Source organism: Rhinolophus sinicus, linkage group LG13, assembly GCF_036562045.2.
Source record: "Rhinolophus sinicus isolate RSC01 linkage group LG13, ASM3656204v1, whole genome shotgun sequence".
NCBI classification, from domain to species: Eukaryota; Metazoa; Chordata; class Mammalia; order Chiroptera; family Rhinolophidae; genus Rhinolophus; species Rhinolophus sinicus.
In genome coordinates, this window is record NC_133762.1 from 24,099,380 (window position 1) to 24,114,514 (window position 15,135).

Sequence of the window (15,135 nt, forward strand, 5' to 3'; positions counted from 1 at the left end):
CCATCATGCGAAACCCCACAGCAACCACAGCTGCCGGTTGCATTCAGAGAACAGTTTGGACAACAATGAAATACTGAAATGTGGAGCTTCCCTCTCAAAATACAACAGAGCTTCCATTGAAAGTGCGGTATCAGCACTTTCACATTAAGTTTCCATTGTATCCCAAATGGTTATGATTTGATTATGAGCCCACTCCATCGGGTGGCTATGCGATGCTTTTTTATAATTAGAAAACAGAAGGTCTGAACACCAACGACATTCGTCGTAGCCATCGGTTTTGTGCAATCTTTCCAGGCAGCATCCGGATGCAACTGAACCACTGACTTCAACTTTTCTGCAAATTGCATGTATAATAACCCATGATATACTTAGCATTAGTTGTTCTTCAATTTGCGGAAATGCTGATTTGAAACATAATTTAACAAATTATTCAGTCAAGCATAAGAAGGACAAAAATTCTCCCTCCCATAAAATTTACGGAGACATTTGGGCAAAGGAAGCAAGAGTTCAGTGAAATTTGCTGAAAAGTCTAGCGCACATACCTTTTTTTTCCCCCTTCCGCAGATCTACTATTATGAAGTGGCAACGCCCAAGCACAGAGACTGTCCATTAAAAAGCATCTATCGAATGCAATCTTTAACAAACTTTTCTGGAGCTGCAATGATTACCTCAAAACCCACAGCATGAATTTTTTAAAGCAAATTTGATGCTACTAAACAGGAATGGATTGACAGCCCTGGAGACTGAAGTCTTCTACTGAACCGCAATCCGGGTGCAGCACAGACGGAGGCAATGGAAACCTTCCCTGCTTGTCCCCCACTGGTCCTCAGACTTACAGAGGAGACAATTTGGGGGAGGAATGGGCTCTGTGGCTCGTGCTTGTGTTTGATCCGTGGCCATTTCACAGGCTGGCTCTGCAGATATGTACGAGGTCTGATAATTAAGTTCACGAACTTTTTGCAATGATGCTGCTGACCTTTTTTGATATCAGAGGGATTACTCATTAAGTATTTGTACCAACTGGACATACAGTTAACCAAGTTTACTATTTGGAAGTGCTGAAAAGCCTGTGTGAAAAAGTCAGACGAAAACGACCTGAGCTTTTCACCAACAATTCATGGCACTTGCATGACAACAATGCACCAGCTCACACGGCACTGTCTGTGAGGGAGTTTTGAGCCAGTAAACAAATAATTGTATTGGAACACCCTCCTACTCAGCTGATCTGACTTCTTTACCTAAAGATAAAAGACATATTGAAAGGAAGACATTTTGATGACATTCAGGACATCAAGGGTAATACGACGACAGCTCTGATGGCCATTCCAGGAAAAGAATTCCAAATAGCTTTGAAGGGTGGACTAGGTGCTGGTGTCAATGCATAGCTTCCCAAAGGGAGTACTTTGAAGGTGACCCTAGTGATATTCAGCAAGCAGTGAGGTATGTAGCTCTTTTCTAGGATGAGTTCGCAAACATAATTGTCCAACCTTGTACGTTCTTATCCACATGAGGCCAAGATCATGGCGTTTCCACACTGACACACTTGCATTTCCCAGGTCAACCCCAGTTGATCAGAGACCTCTCATTAACCATTTCAGTGGCCTCTCAGTAAACACAAGGCAAGGACCCAGCACAGATGAGGACTCAGGCATTCACATCAGTGGCATCACCTCTTGAGGAAGATAATGCAAGAACTGAACCTTCACAACGACCGGGAGCTTGGGGCCCTCTAACAGAAATACCAGTTTATCATCCCAAGGACTTTAGATGACTAAATCACGTGAATAAAATCTCAAACGTGGCAACAATAAAGAGTTGAAACCTTTACACAAGGGTTTCTTAACCTCGGCACTACTGACATTTGGGGCTGGATAATTCCTTACTGGGGCAGGGGGCCGTCCTGTGCACTGTAGGATATTCAGCAGCGTCCCTGGCCTCCACCCACTAGATGCCGATAGCACCTGCCCAGTCGTGACAACCGCAAGTGTCTCCAGACATTGTCATACGCCCTTCACGGCTGAAATCATCCCCGGTGGAGCCTCTGCTCTCTATACACTGATAGCTTCCCTTCCTTAGATGTCAGATAGTCATAGGTGTGCAAATGTGTGTCTTATTTCTTTTTACATTCTTCTCTTCTTTTGGCCCTAGAGGGATGGTTCCAAACATATCATTGGACAGACAAGATATTGTATACATAGCTGGGCTGGGCAGCGTTTGGCCAAGAGCCATGGGCTCAGTGCTGTCTTCTGCCCTTTGTCAGGAGCGTCTTTCTGTTTTACAATTGGTTGAATTATGCTCAAGCTCCCAGGCAGAGCGGCTGGAGGAGATCTGATGAAAACCACATTGTTTGGTTCACGGAATGTGATTTACACCCCCCTAGATACTGGATTTTAATTTGTTATATATGTCTATTAAATTCTGCCTTCCTCCTCCCCTTTCTCAGGATGAAAACAGATTATTTAGTGCACAATCTAAAAATCGGTCGGTTATTAAATTTTCCTTTTCGTTTAGTTTTGAAGCTTTTATGCCTCTGAAACTTATTTACATGCTGTATACATTAAATAAAGTGTAATCCATAGTACTCACAGGATTCAAAAATGATGAGGTACTCTCCCCATGGTCTCAAAGCAGAGTCCACCTGACTCATCAAAAGAAGGAGACACTTATAGCATTGGTCTACAACTCAAGAACACATTTCAACCACAATGACAATTTATACCAATATTTGGGAAACACATACGATGCCGCACATAGAAATGGTTCCATATGTTCTAAATCATTCATTGCCATATAGATACCTAATGCAATAAAATATAGCCCTATGAAACGCTAAGAAAAATACAAGTACTTATATATTATTACATGTATCATATACTATGCATTTTATGTTTTATTCAGCAGCATGCATAGGAAGCAAAAAAAAAAGACAGGAAAAGCTACCATATTATATTTTCAGTTATATTTTTCCTTGTACAAATTAAGTCTACCTTTAGCTCTCTTAAAAATAAGATGCATTAATTTGCATAATCATTAATAATAAAACGCATGACCGCTTTAATAAATATGGCTTCTGTATTTTCAGTACCTACGACTACAGGAGGCCTACGACACGTTTATTTTTTTAATTTAATGCTCACAACAGCTTGGAATTGTCAGCATAGTTAATCCCATTTTGCACATGAGAAAAAGGTTCAGAGAGGTTATGTCATTTTCCTAAGGTGGCATGACTAGCGAGCAGCAGAGCTGGAATTTGAATCCCATCTGACGGAGCCTACTGTGCATGCTGGGTCTACCTTATTCCTTCACCTCATTCTTTGATTTGCTCTCGAAGGCCTCGTTGCTTGAAATCAAGCCAGAATCTTGGGGGAAATCCAAGGTAAACTGCATGCTTAGGTGCTCGGTAAAATTCTACTTAAAGAGTCTCTGGTATTTGTAAAAGTTTTCTGAAAGGTTCAATTCTCAGATTCATGGAATTTAATCGCTACTTATATTATTTTGATCTGCAAAACAGCAGAGCCCAGAGCTTTCCTGGTAGTGCTGTCCCTCTTCTGCTTTCTGGTCACTCACCTTTCCATGGCTCCCTCCTGCCCCTGTCCAGCCCTCACTACTACACCCTCATCTGTCCCTGTCCCCACCTCAAATTCCATGCCCCAGCCCGAGTTACTTCCGGTTCCCACAGCACCTTGGCGTCTTTGACTATATATCACGATCATGCGTTCACTGTTTGGTTTGTTTATCAGGTACCTGCACCATTGTAGGTGTTGGAAAGACAGAGGTAAGACCAAGCTGCTGCCCTCATGCAGCTTCCATGCTAATTTGGAAATGGTAGACAATGAGTGAATAAAAATTAAATATCTAGTATCTTGGACTGTGATAAAGGCTTTGGAAGAAAAATCAAGCTGGGAAAGGGATCCGTGAGTGCTGGAAGGGAAAGAGTTCCTGTAAGTTTCCAAAGGGTTTCAGGGAAAGGGACCCTGACAAAGTGGCATTTGAACAAAAACCAGAAAGAGGAGAGGGCGTGCCATGGAGACCAGTATCGAGGGGTCCCATAGAATGAGCAAAGCAGAACGTAGAGGAGGCAATATGGTAAGGGTGGTGGGTAAAGGTGTCCTGTCAGGACTTGACCACGTTTATGAGGGCTTTGACATTTACTCTGAGTGGCCCAAAGGATCTCTCCATGTTCTGTGCCTTTGGTAATGTGAAGGCTATGTCCTAACCTAGTCTCTGAGCTGTCAGACGTGCTCAATGCTTTTTATGCAGGGATTAGAAACTCAGTCTAAGGACCCCAGGAGCTACTGGAAATAGGAAAGGAGACTGGAGAGGGATGACCAGTCTGCCATCTGGAATGTGGTCCCTAAGCCCAAACGTCACACACCTCTGGGCCGGCAGCTGTGGCTGGGAGGCCACCAACAGACGGCCTCTCTTGTCACTCCGCCTGTGTTTCATGAATGAATTAAGAAAACACTGCAGTGGAGTATTTTGGAGAAATATTGTAAACAGCAGCAGTAACAATCCTCATGAAGCCTTCTGTTATAGACTGAATGTTTGTGTTCCCTAAAAATTCCTATGTTACAATCTAATCCCCACTGTGATGGTATTTGGAGGTGGGGCCTTTGGGAGGTGCTTAGGTCATGCGAGTAGAGCCCTCGTGAATGGGATTAGTGCCCTTATGAGAAAAAGGCCAGAGACCTAGATCTCTCTGCTCTGTGCCAAGGTAGGATGCAACGAGAAGACAGCCATCTGCAAATCAGGAAGTGGGCTCTCGCCAGAACCAAATCTGCTGGCACCTTGATCTTGGACTTCCAGCCTCCAGAACAGTGAGAAACAAATGTCTGTTGTTTATAAGCCATTCAGTCCACGGCATTTTGTTACAGCAGCTTGAACTAAGACTCCTTCCATCTCATTGATGGATCAAAAGTTTTAGTGCATCCTCTCTCATGTAATATCAAACTACCCATGTTTTGAAAAATGATGCTTTCTACATTCTGTTTCCCAGAGATTACTGCATCCTCCTAAGGTTAACGAGACACTTCTTGCTTCTGTAACTCTTGCCATGCTTCTTCGGCAAGAGCTGTTAGTTTAATGGAGTAGGAGCAAATCTATATATTAAATTTCCTTAATTGTCACTAGAAAGGATTGCTATCTTGAAATGCAGATGTAAACAAAAAAAAGGGACTTTGTTTATAAATGAGCCAGAGTGAAGCATAAGTGTGGGGAGGATTTTCTGATGGCTTTAACTAGGGAAATGCTGAATATGCAGTGATTTTTTTTACATTAATAATAATAGGAAATGGTAGATAGTGGCACCTCAGCACAATTCTAATTTAATGAGAAACAATAAAATAGTTTTCCAAAGGGGCCTATTTAGGTCCAAGAAAGGGGGATATTAAAGTTCCAAGATTTATTCTACTTTCGTTAAGGTATGCTGATACACATTTTCGAAGGCTATATTCTACTCACTGATTAGATCTCTCTCTTTATAATTTTCTTACATGTAAGGGAATTAGATTGGTATTTTCCTGGCCAAATAACTCTTAGACAAAGTATTTAAACTGAATCAATTCATTTCCAGCACAAGTAAAGGTTGATCAAATATCACTCAGACAGCCCTGTGAGGCATATTTTTAATATATTTAGATATTATGAACTGCAAAGCCATGGGAGTCAACTCTTAAGACATGGTTTTTAGAAAAAAATCTAATACACATAAAACTTCTGGCACAGTACTGTCTTTGAATTGAGCCCCTTATCTATTTTGCTGTGGTGGTTGTTTTGGTGTCTCAAATTAATGGCATGAGTTAACCAAATGCATCATTGCAATGTTCAAGCAGTATGCTCTGTGCGGTCACATATGAGGATTACGAGGAGGAGGAGGATGGCAACGGTGACAGCTGACACTAACTGAGCCCTTTCTACACTCTGGACACTGCGCTAAGCACATTGTATTCCTGGCTTCATTTGATCCCAACTTTCAGTACATGCTAATATCTGTGTTCCGTGTGTAAAGGACCTTTCTAACACCTCACAAGTTACGTTGCCACTCCCATTTCACAGATAAGAAAACTGACACTGGGAGAAGCTGAGGGACCAAGGGTCACCTCACTGACAGTCCATCGGGAGCGGAGTTTAAAAGGCTGGCAGAGATGGGAGGGCAACCCCTGGGGAATACTGACACCTCTGATGCAAGGGTGCTCTCAGATGCCTCCCATCATCTCTAGTGAGGGTAAGGGCCCTGGACGGGGAAAAAATATTCCCGAATGTTTATCAAACTCTCACTACTGGCCAACATTGCCCTGAATCCTGTATTCTTATTTTTCTCTTTAGTTCCCATTATAAAGGCATCAGGAGAGAGCATTGAGAGCCCACTTTACAGGTGGAGAAGACTGAGCACAGGAGTTGTTTGTCCATAAGCAAATGACTATAAATGGTGGCGCTGGGTTTGACCTAGGAGATGAAACTCAGAGCTTATGTTCTTAGCCACGATTGTATCCTGACCGTTGACAAGACAAACCAAGCTCTTTGCCCAAGCTTAGTATGGAAGGAAGAGTACTGCACCCTTCAAATGGACACATGGGCCAGGACCAACAAGTCCTAAAGAGAGTGACTACAGATTAAAAGACTGATTGGGGGGGACACTCTTGAAACCCGGCAGCTTTTCTGCTGTCCTAAACAGAGCTAAGGAGTGGCAGCAAGAAGAGAAAAGGCGCAATGCAAAGAACCAAGTTCAGAAGACACGGGATAAAACTCTAAAAAGCTGTGCATTTTCTATGAAGGGTTGTAGGTTCGGGGCTGGGGTTCTGGAAAGGGCGGAAACCACGTGAATCCTGGCTCCATCACCATCTAGTCATTGGGCTGATGCTCAACCTTTCTAAGCATCAGTTTCTTCATCTGCAAGACAAAGGCAGCAATGCCCCACCTCATGGGACTGTTGTGAAGTTTAGCGAAGTCTAGAAATTATTTAGCATGCCGAACAAATAGGCAGCAAGCACTCAAAACATTGCTAATTAATATCAGCAATGTTTTTCTGTCAGTACAAATAATAATATTCCTACATTCCTCTTTTAAAGGATTCCCACTTACTAGTTAATAAAGGAAGGAGGGAATGTCATCAACCACAGCAAACAGGAAAAACCCACGAGGAATCTTTCTTTCACACCCATGCACTTATATACAATGTCCTGTGTGAAGGTGCCCGATGGTGTCCACTTTGGTGGATGAACATGAACCAGTCCCTGATCAGAGGAAATGAATAAATGAGTAAATGCACTACAATTGCAGGCTTACATGGGGTTCACAGTGTGGACAACCGTCATCCCTGAGGGATAAGTGTCAACCTGATAGCTATCCAACCTGAACTACGTTTCAAAAGCTGGAGATGGGGGCTGGTTCTGACCACATCTTCAGCAGCATGTTTGAGCTCTACTGCAATCCCTCCTCAGCGATGACCTTGCTTTGTAACCCATCCAATGCCACTGATACATCGCTGATTTCCATAAGACCCATCTCAAAATTAATCCAGCACAATACCAACAACAATTAACATGTACCCACTGCTTTCAGTGTGCCAGACATCATGCCGATTGGTTGACACCAATTGGTTGAACCAACCCCCATCTCCAGCTTTTTCTTTGAGAGAATGGAAGTAAATCAAAACAAACGTAGATTAGGGGGAAAAAAAAAAAACTCTACTGTTTCTCTTTCCACCTTCTCCTGCTATGGGATAACCATATACTGAATTCCTTCCGTGAAAACTTACGGATACAGTGGATCATCTGTTGAAATCTAATAAAATTTCCCATTACATTTATAATGGAATCTACATTTCTTAAAATGGTATTTGAGTCCCCACATGAGTTAGCTGCCTCCTATCTCTATTATCTCCCAGTGTTTTCTGTTTCCGTGTTCTAGTCCCTCTGCATCCTCATTTCCAGTGGAGAACATATTAAGTTTGTGGCCTTCAGGACCTTTGCACTTGCGACATGTCCAGTCTGCCTGGAAAGATCTTCCTTCTCATGGCGAGCTCCTCATCACTCACATCTTGGCTCAAATGTCACTCTCTCAGAGGCCTCACCTCGCAGCCCTTCCTGAAACTGACATAACACTCCCGGAGGTGTTCTGGAGCTGGCTTATCCTGTGGGCACCTCATCCCAATGCCTAGTTATGCCAGTAGCTTGAAATCAGACATGATGGGAGTATTTACACCAAAGCAATTGGCAAACATTGCAAATGAGGGTTTCCCCCCTGCCAATTGAACATTTACCTGCACACCTGTACCTCCTTCTACTCCCTACCTGTTCCTGTCCAACCCATGGGTTTTCTCATTTTCTTCATAGCATCCATCACTCTGAAATCATCTTTTCTATGTGTTGTTTTTTTAACTCTCTCTTTCAGATACAACCCAAAAAGAGCAAAGACCCTCTGAAATTGCTCACTGCTATACCTGCTATACCCCTAACACTTAGAAGCATGTGTATATAAGAATTTTAAAATTCTTTTTGTAAGAATGAATAAATCCATTATATTATGTGCCCCACTGTATTTATGGTTCTGAATTTACTAACGGAGGTCTTTCATGATTAAGATACTTTCAACCTAGAATTTTCTAGTAGCTATAGCTTCCAGAATGATCAAAACTGACAGTGTGTGTATGCCTGTCCCATCACCAATTAAGAACTGGAATGATGATTAAAACATCACTTACTAGTTTCCCTACTCTATAATATCTGTTTCAAAATTGTGAAGAGTTTACCCTTGTTTTTTCCCATTCTAGAGCTCTACATAGAAAAACGTCTCCCTTCTGAAGGGCACTTACTGTTAATCTCTTTGTTGGGATAACAGGACCATCTGGCCCCATCCATCTTGTTGCAATTTGATCCTGGGTTAATTGCACCCTGTCACTAGCCAAGATTGGCACTGTATGTTTTCTCTCTTCACTATGACTAGTTCATTATGGAGGCAGCTGTTTGAAAACCCAAATTCTATAAGTCTTTTTCACAGCTGTGTAAATGGGACCAAGGACTTTTGCCGGGGTTTTCCTGGTGGCCCACAGGATAAGTACGTCCCCAAAAATAAGATATGAGGGGGAAAGTTTGCCACAAGAGGAAATAAGATATCAATCCTTTGGAAGGGTGACAAGCAATATCTCATGGGCAAAGGGAGCGAGGAGCAGTTAAACAATCGGTCTGATTGCTTATCCACCCCTGCCAGATGATACAGGTGGGAACGCTGCTTAACAAAAGTATGGCATCCCTGCAGTGTATAGATATGAGCTCCCAAACTCAAATGCCTATAGGAGCTAAACAAGTAAATATTGAGGCAAATAAAGTGTAAAATAACCAGTAATGGGAAGTACTGTGGCAAACTGAAGACTCAATGCACCCTTCTAAAAGGGGTAACGTATACCCATCGCAAACCACTTTTTGCCAAGAAGGAATATGAAACCTGTAATGACAAATTATAATGGATATATTATTGATTGCCTGCCAGTATCAATTCTCTCCTTCTAGGTCCATGTAACCCGTTTCCCCTGCATGATTCAGGGAAAGTTGGCTCTATTCCCATTCCAGTCTCCAGGGCTACAACTATATTGGCCCAAGCCAATTAGGAGAATTATGTTTTCCTTGTCAGTGGTTAGTATAAGAATGCACGTGTGACCCAATTCTAGCCAATGAGACATCTTTGAAGAAAAGCTACTCTTGTGCCTGGGCTCCCAAAGAAAGAAACAAGAAGAGACAGTCTTTCTTCCTTTGGGCAGAGTTGTGTCTAGCTGTAATGCTGGAAACTGCTGTCGCCATCTTGCTACACAGAGCCTAGGGCATCTGAAGAAGACACCTAAAACACTAAACCTGGAACCAACCTCTGGGTTGAGTCATGAGATAATAAATTTTATGGCTTAAGCCAGTCTAAGTAAGGTTTTATTTGTTACTTGCAGACGAAAGCACTCCCACATGATATCGCAAATCTTCCAACTTTTCAAAAGAACTGAAAAATTCCATCTTCTATAATTCCGTATTTTAGATTGTGGCCACTAATTCTTAGTATTGCATAAGAAAACCCCCTCTGATTAAGACAACACAAAGCAGAACTAAATTCAGTAGCGGCATTTGTTTTCAACTCATGGCCTAGCTTGTCCCCCTAACTCCCAGTTCTATGCGCAATCTCTCCCAAATAGCACATCCTGGGATGTTCTTAGTTCCTGGAATTTCATGTGTAGCCCCTCCATTGATGAAGAGAACACCCATTTCTGCCTGACTGTCAGAGTTTCACTTCCTGCATAATTTAGATAGAATATCCATCGCCAAACATAGCGTAGTGTGGTGCTCTGCAAAAAGAGATGTGGGGCTCTTGGAGAGAAGACCTTCAAGCAATGAAAAGGTTTGTTAATTAAGTTTCTTGCAAGAAAAAGGTCGTGAAAATGAGAAAATACTTAGGTTATTAAAGTCCAACAAAATCAATAAACTTAAATTACTATGTATATTAACATGGTTAGGTCTGCAAATATGAAGCATTCCTGGCTTCTGGGCTTTGTTCATAACTTTTCCTTCTTGCAAAGTTCCTTCTCTTGTCCCCTTGCCCATCCATAGTTTACCCAGATTTTAAGACCCAGCTCGAAGCCTGCCTCTTTCAAGGAGCTGCTGCAGATGGAAATCTCTCACTGTTTCTTTATGTGTGGTCTACATATAGACTATGGTTGCTGAGTCATCTGGAGCCATCTGCCTGATGAATAATAGATTTCCAACTCCAACCAAAACTACTGGGTCTGGGTTTGGGAATCTACAAATGATATGCTCTTCAAGTGAGCTCTCTACACAGTATAATTAAGAGACACTGCTTCAATGTACTCAAAAGTATATCATTTTGATCGAGTTTGAATTATTACCTGGGTTTATTCTCATATCATTCTTTCCAATGAGGGCACATCGTCTCAAATAGATGGTAAGCTCCTGGAAAGCAACAACCTAACTTTATAATTCCATGTTCTTATTCATGCTTTCTGAGCTGCAGTTTCTTCGTCAGCAACACGTAAATTCGTAGTTCAGTGTTGGGTCTTTTTTTCTTCGAGGATTAAATGAGATAATAAAAAAATGAAAATATATTGAATCCTAACTATGTACAAAGACACAGCTCTAAGCCTTAGATACCTGATTTCATTTAACCTTCAAAATAACCCCAGGGAAGGGGTGGGATCATCCCCATCTCACTAAGGAGGAGACTGAACCCCAGAGGAATTAGGAAGTCTGGAAAAGTTCACAGAGCCAGTAAGGGTGGAGGTGGATGTTGAAGCCACATTCCTTCCATTCAAAAGTTCATGCTTTGACTCCTATCCTGATGTCTGCGCAAATAAAAATCCACGGTGATAGACACATCCTGGGATGTAGTTCCCAAAGACCCAAAACACACAAGTGCCCAGAGACAAGGGATGTTAAAATGTCCCACCTAGACCTTGGAGCTGGAGAAAAATTGCCTCATTCTTCTTGTATCAAGAATTTCATACTGATGTTTGACCTTCTCCCGAGAGTACAGAACTGAGTCCCACCTCGGTGGACACAAGGCCCTCACAGAAGAAACTCAAGGAAAGCAGCAGTTCGACTTGGAAAACCCATTGGAATGGGAGCAACCACTGAAGTCATAACAGCAGCCAGAGCAGAAGGACACCTAGCACGTTTATTCATCCAGGGCAACGTTCTCACCCCCAGCTGCATCTAATAATCATCTAATTCATCAAAGTGTCCAAAAAGCTTAGAGTTTACCCACTCAGCCCTTAACTGCCGTGCTCTCCTGGGAGATGGTTCTCCTTGGGTGCCTCATGTTTCTGTATGTCCTGAAAGGTGAGGCCTGCACATAACAGCTTTTTCTACAGACTCTCTTTTCCAGGATGTTCATCTAGCAAACAGCCTTGGAAGATAGAGATAGCAGCTCCCTCCAGGCAGAGGGCAGATTTATTTTCCTGGTCAGTATAATAGAGACAATGTCTTCCTCCAGGGCAGAAATGGAGCAGGTTTGCTAGCAGCCCCCTCATTGAAACATTGGGTTTCCAACTCTCAGGGTCCCTCAGCTGTGCCATAAACCCACTGTATGTGGGACCTACCTGGGCCATTCACTTCATCCCCACAGGCCTCGGGACGCAAAGGGAACCAATGCAAACACAAACCTCATGCTGCACACTGTGCTGTGAGCAATAAAATCCTTTGTCTCTGACCCAGGGGACTTATGTCTTCTGTCGAAACCCATGGAATTGTGATGGGTTCACTTGTTAGCTTACAAGTAGGATGAAAATCTCAGATCCTTCACAATTCTTGACACATTCCTATATATCTTTCAAGATTCCCCTCTGTGAGGTTTCTTTGACACCCCCCACCAAAAAAAAATTAATACTATGCCTTTTCTTATGCTCACCAGTGTTGGATAGAGCTTTATCTCTCAGCACACTGGCTAAAATTACCAGCTTACAAGTTTGCCTTCCTTACAAGACTCAAACTTATTTAAAAACAGGAACAAGCTGATTTTAATGATTAATACAGTAAACTAAAATCCTTTGTACATGATCTGCGTATCCTCATCTTTCCCCCCCATCTCGCGGACCTGTCTCTCCCACTGTCCACCTCACTCACTCTTTGCAGCCACACTGGCCTCCCAACCAGGTTCTTGCCTCAGACCTTCACCCCTTCCCTGGAATTCTCTTCCTTCTGATTTCCACATCGCTCCTTCCTGCACTTCATTCAGATTCCTGCTTCCCACAATTATTTAAGTTCCATGAGGCGCTTTATCTGTTTTGCTCAGTTGAATCCTCAGTGCTAAGCATTGTTCTAGAAACAGTGTCCAATAGGTGCCAATGAATACCGTGTTTCCCCAAAAATAAGACCTAGCCAGACCATCAGCTCTAATGCATCTTTTAGAACAAAAATTTTATATAAGTCCCGGTCTTATATTAAAATAAGACCGGGTCTTATATTAATTTTTGCTCCAAAAGATGCATTAGAGATGATGGTCTGGCTAGGTCTTATTTTGGGGGAAACATGGTATTCATTGAGTACATGAATGAATTAAAGAATAAAAGCACCACAAGCAATAAGAAGTGTTGAAGAGGTTATGGAGAAAAAGGAACCCTCATACACTGCTGGTAAAAATGTAAATTGACAGCCACTATAGAAAACAGTATGGAGGTACCTCAATAAATAAAGAATAGAATTACTTTATGACCCAGGAATCTCTCTCCTGGATATCTACGCAGAAAAATCTGAAAACATTTGTTCATAAGGATATATGTGCCACTATGTTCATTGCAGCATTATTCACGGTGACCAAGACATGGAAATACCCAAAGTGTCCTTCCACAGATGATTGAATAAAGATGGGGTACATACACATACAATGGACTATTACTCGGCCATAAGAAAAGATGAAATACTGCCATTCGCAATAATATGGGAGGATCTTGAGATTATTATGCTAAGTGAAATAAGTCAGACAGAAAAAGTCAAGAACCATATAACTTCACTGATAAGTGGAATATAAAACTGAAAGCAACAAATAAACAAGACAAACAAACAAAAACTCATAGACACAGACAACAGTATGGTGGTTACCACAGGGTACAGGGGGAGGAGGGATGGTAAAAGAGTGTAAAGAAGGTCAAATAGGTGGTGATAAATGTAGAACTGACTCTGGGTGGTGAACACATAATGCGATATACAGATGATACATTACAGAATTGTACACTTGAAGCTTATATAATTTTACTAACCAATGTCACCCCAATAAATTCAATAAAAATTTTAAAAAATAAAAGCACCTAGTATAGCTACTTGCATATAATAAGTGTTCTATAGAAGTGTCTGCCCTTAATGTAACCATAGTGGATATTTTAATTTTTATTATAATTTTAGCTGGCAACACCCAATACACAAAATACCACATTTCTTTATTTCATTGGAATTTTAATCTGCTTCAAGACTCCTCTGTTAGGCTGGTGAGAAGCTCAATCTCAAACATTGGGAGGGGGCTCTCTAAAATCATGCAAGAACCCCAGGAGGTGGATGCAACTCAGAACATTCAGAAAAGGGTTTTTTGAATTTTACACGATAGCTGTCACTGCTGATAGCCGCCCTACACACTCATATACACATGCACACTCCTTTCTAAAAAATAACATCTGTAGAGAACCACAGATACCTCTCCAAGGTTTAGCCACCTCCTGGGGCATTGCAAAAGAGGGGTAAGGCCCATTCTACCAACAAAAATGCAAAATTCCCTGCACCAGCTCTGAGGTAGCTCCCCAGCCTCTCTCTCTCTCTTCTGTCTGCTCCTACCTCCAGCTCCTAAAAGTGTTCCTCTCTGCTCCCTCTAGCACAGTACCCTTCAAACAACTTTAGATTTTCCAAATTTTAAGCTTGGAAAATTTTGCCTTTGGCCCTACTACACACAAGCTGCTGTAAAATGCTAAATGAGGCATTTAAACAGACTTGTTGAAATTCAACCAGGCAAATTCAAAGTCTCAGTTCCCTTCTTTGCATGGCAGGGAAAATACATCAGAGAGAACAAAATACACAATGATACCCAATAAATTACCTGCCACATTAGAATTAGTCTTTGTTTGTGTGTGTCCCAGAATTTAGCCTAGTGCCTCGCTCATAACTGTTGAATAAACGTTTGTGGAATTCATGCCTGAATGAATAAATTGAATTTATCGCAAGTAAATTGACCTTAACAAATGACCTCTGGGGTGGACATCTCCCTAGAGCGAGTTTCTTATTCCCGATTCTCTATCTACTCTTCTCCTCTCTTCTCTGGGTTCAGGAGGTTGACCTTCTGCCTCTGGTTAGGTTTGGGATACACCAACAGAATATCTCAGAGAGGGAGGAGAGTAATTGAGGTATTAATTCTCCCTACCCATGGTCAATTTCAATAGTGTCGCCAAGAGCTAACCATGTTCCTTGTTTCTCAGTGTTTGTGATGGTCTGAATGTTCCCCACTCCCCAACCAAATCCATATGATAAAACCCTAGTCCCAGTGTGATGGTACTGAAGGTGGGGTCTTTGGATGTGATTACATCATGAGGGTGGAGCCCTCGTGAATGGGATTAGCCCCCTTATGAGAAGAGGTGAGAGAGCCAGCTCACTCTTTCTGCCATGTGAG